The sequence below is a fragment of the Drosophila gunungcola genome (assembly GCF_025200985.1).
Source record: "Drosophila gunungcola strain Sukarami chromosome 2L unlocalized genomic scaffold, Dgunungcola_SK_2 000007F, whole genome shotgun sequence".
In the NCBI taxonomy this organism is placed as follows: domain Eukaryota; kingdom Metazoa; phylum Arthropoda; class Insecta; order Diptera; family Drosophilidae; genus Drosophila; species Drosophila gunungcola.
In genome coordinates this window covers 2,453,995-2,458,488 of record NW_026453162.1, presented here as the reverse complement: position 1 = coordinate 2,458,488, position 4,494 = coordinate 2,453,995, and positions in this window count along the sequence as shown.

Sequence of the window (4,494 nt, the reverse complement as noted above, 5' to 3'; positions counted from 1 at the left end):
CCATTTGCTCTGCCGGACCTCTGCCCAAGCTCTGCTGAGAGCCATGTTCGAAGCTAACCTTGATTTCCCACCCCACTTTTCAGTTTTTGGATCGAACTTGCAATTCGGTCCCATGGTGAATTTGCAACTGCACTGCTCGCACTAGCCCTTAGCAATGGAAGCGAGCAGTTCAGATGCAGAAACTCACCGCGGGACCGAATTAAAGGTTCGAATCGAACCGTGAGAGACTGAAAATTTCCCCTGTTTTAGTCTAGGTGGCATCACTGGAAAAGTCACTCAAGAGAGCGGCAGAGCAAATGGTGCCTCTATACATTTCTTACTCTATGACGCAAGTGACTGGTCCGGGGCTGTGTCTCCGCTTATATAGGAGCTGCTTAGTGTGACCAGATCGGACAATGATTATAATCCCGCTTTGGGTAATCGGGTTTATTGGGCGATAATTATCGGCAATCGATAACTTCGTCGAATAAATGTGACCGGGTGCTGTAGGCTTTGGGTGCGCGTTTGAATAATAAAGGGCCAGTTTTTGGAGTGTTTTTTTTAAGCTTTAATGTGAAAGTTGAATTTTTATATATTTGTGACGGTGGGTCGCCACAAAATATTTAGGTCTCTAGCTTTTTATACCCTTGCAGAGAGTGCTATAATTTAAGTCAGAAGTTTGCAACGCAGTGAAGGAGACTTTTCCGACCCTGTAATGTATATATATTCTTGATCAGCATCACTAGGAGAGTCGATCTAGCCGTCTGTCCGTCCGTTGCTACGCAAACTAGTCTCTCAGTTTTAAAGCTATTTGCATGAAACTTTCGCAAAAGCTGTCTTTCTATTGCAGGTAGTACAAAAGCTGGAACGAGCCGGACGGACGACTATAGCATATAGCTCTCAAAGGAACAATCGAAAAAATAAATGAAAAAAATTATAAGTTAAATGTTTTTTAATTTTTTTTTAGTTCTTCGACGTTTATCAATGGCTAAATATTTCAGAATTACGGTTTAAGTTTCATCAAAATCGTACGACTATAACATAAAGTCTCCATAGAAACAATAAAAATATTAAAAAAAATTTTTATAATACCCTTGCAAAGGGTATTATAATTTCAGTCAGAAGTTTGCAACGCAGTGAAGGAGACATCTCCGACCCCATAAATTATATATATTCTATTGCAAGTAGTGTATAAGTCGGATCGAGCCGGATCGGACGAAGCATATAACACCCATAGGAACAATCGGACCCACTGCAAGGGTATAAAAATTATAACTTTGCTGTTTCTTAATTTTTTATTAGTTCTTCGAGATATAATAATGGTTAAATATTTCAGAATTACGAGTTCATGTTCACCGAAAACCAACTTTTTTTCAATGCGCTTCTGAAGATTCACGGTCACCGGATTATTTTTCAATATTTTACTTTGAAGACATTGCCACATCCTAAATCTCTGGCTTTTATAGTTCCGACGTCATTTTGACGTCAATTCCATCGGTCAAACAGATAGGCACATGGACAAGGCTAGATCAACTCGCTTTTTGGACATTTGCTCTGCCGCTCTCTCGAGTGACTTTTCCAGTGATGCCACCTAGACTAAAACAGGGGAAAATTTCAGTCTCAGTCTCTCACGGTTCGATTCGAACCATTAATTCGGTCCCGCGGTGAGTTTCTGCTCGCTCCCATTGCTAAGGGCTGGTGCGAGCAGTGCAGTTGCAATTTCACCATGGGACCGAATTGCAAGTTCGAATCAAAAACTGAAAAGTAAGGGGGGAAATCAAGGTTAGCTTCAAACATGGCTCTCAGCAGAGCTTGGGCAGAGGTCCGGGCAGAGCAAATGGTGCCTCTATATAGTTTCTTACTCTATGACCTGATCATGAATATATACATTAAAAGGTCGGAATCGCTTTCTTTAACAGATAGGCACATGGACAAGGCTAGATCAACTCGGTTTTTGGACATTTGCTCTGCCGCTCTCTCGAGTGACTTTTCCAGTGATGCCACCTAGACTAAAACAGGGGAAAATTTCAGTCTCAGTCTCTCACGGTTCGATTCGAACCATTAGTTCGGTCCCGCGGTGAGGTTCTGCTCGCTCCCATTGCTAAGGGCTGGTGCGAGCAGTGCAGTTGCAATTTCACCATGGGACCGAATTGCAAGTTCGAATCAAAAACTGAAAAGTGGGGGGGGGGAAATCAAGGTTAGCTTCGAACATGGCTCTCAGCAGAGCTTGGGCAGAGGTCCGGGCAGAGCAAATGGTGCCTCTATATAATTCTTACTCTATGGCCATAGAGTAAGAAATGTATAGAGGCACCATTTGCTCTGCCGCTCTCTCGAGTGACTTTTCCAGTGATGCCACCTAGACTAAAACAGGGGAAATTTTCAGTCTCTCACGGTTCGATTCGAACTTGTAATTCGGTCCCGCGGTGAGTTTCTGCATCTGAACCATAGAGTAAGAAATGTATAGAGGCACCATTTGCTCTGCCGGACCTCTGCCCAAGCTCTGCTGAGAGCCATGTTCGAAGCTAACCTTGATTTCCCACCCCACTTTTCAGTTTTTGGATCGAACTTGCAATTCGGTCCCATGGTGAATTTGCAACTGCACTGCTCGCACTAGCCCTTAGCAATGGAAGCGAGCAGTTCAGATGCAGAAACTCACCGCGGGACCGAATTAAAGGTTCGAATCGAACCGTGAGAGACTGAAAATTTCCCCTGTTTTAGTCTAGGTGGCATCACTGGAAAAGTCACTCAAGAGAGCGGCAGAGCAAATGGTGCCTCTATACATTTCTTACTCTATGACGCAAGTGACTGGTCCGGGGCTGTGTCTCCGCTTATATAGGAGCTGCTTAGTGTGACCAGATCGGACAATGATTATAATCCCGCTTTGGGTAATCGGGTTTATTGGGCGATAATTATCGGCAATCGATAACTTCGTCGAATAAATGTGACCGGGTGCTGTAGGCTTTGGGTGCGCGTTTGAATAATAAAGGGCCAGTTTTTGGAGTGTTTTTTTTAAGCTTTAATGTGAAAGTTGAATTTTTATATATTTGTGACGGTGGGTCGCCACAAAATATTTAGGTCTCTAGCTTTTTATACCCTTGCAGAGAGTGCTATAATTTAAGTCAGAAGTTTGCAACGCAGTGAAGGAGACTTTTCCGACCCTGTAATGTATATATATTCTTGATCAGCATCACTAGGAGAGTCGATCTAGCCGTCTGTCCGTCCGTTGCTACGCAAACTAGTCTCTCAGTTTTAAAGCTATTTGCATGAAACTTTCGCAAAAGCTGTCTTTCTATTGCAGGTAGTACAAAAGCTGGAACGAGCCGGACGGACGACTATAGCATATAGCTCTCAAAGGAACAATCGAAAAAATAAATGAAAAAAATTATAAGTTAAATGTTTTTTAATTTTTTTTTAGTTCTTCGACGTTTATCAATGGCTAAATATTTCAGAATTACGGTTTAAGTTTCATCAAAATCGTACGACTATAACATAAAGTCTCCATAGAAACAATAAAAATATTAAAAAAAATTTTTATAATACCCTTGCAAAGGGTATTATAATTTCAGTCAGAAGTTTGCAACGCAGTGAAGGAGACATCTCCGACCCCATAAATTATATATATTCTATTGCAAGTAGTGTATAAGTCGGATCGAGCCGGATCGGACGAAGCATATAACACCCATAGGAACAATCGGACCCACTGCAAGGGTATAAAAATTATAACTTTGCTGTTTCTTAATTTTTATTAGTTCTTCGAGATATAATAATGGTTAAATATTTCAGAATTACGAGTTCATGTTCACCGAAAACCAACTTTTTTTCAATGCGCTTCTGAAGATTCACGGTCACCGGATTATTTTTCAATATTTTACTTTGAAGACATTGCCACATCCTAAATCTCTGGCTTTTATAGTTCCGACGTCATTTTGACGTCAATTCCATCGGTCAAACAGATAGGCACATGGACAAGGCTAGATCAACTCGCTTTTTGGACATTTGCTCTGCCGCTCTCTCGAGTGACTTTTCCAGTGATGCCACCTAGACTAAAACAGGGGAAAATTTCAGTCTCAGTCTCTCACGGTTCGATTCGAACCATTAGTTCGGTCCCGCGGTGAGGTTCTGCTCGCTCCCATTGCTAAGGGCTGGTGCGAGCAGTGCAGTTGCAATTTCACCATGGGACCGAATTGCAAGTTCGAATCAAAAACTGAAAAGTGGGGGGGGGGGGGAAATCAAGGTTAGCTTCGAACATGGCTCTCAGCAGAGCTTGGGCAGAGGTCCGGGCAGAGCAAATGGTGCCTCTATATAGTTTCTTACTCTATGACCTGATCATGAATATATACATTAAAAGGTCGGAATCGCTTTCTTTAACCTGTGTAAATTCTTTTAAACGAATAAAAATACCATTTCTCTCTAACGAATAATGAGTAAATATCCCATTTCGTGTTATCTTGGTTAAAAAAAACAGTAGCAAATTTATGGTTTTTTTTTTATTAATTTGTTATTTTTTGTTTATGA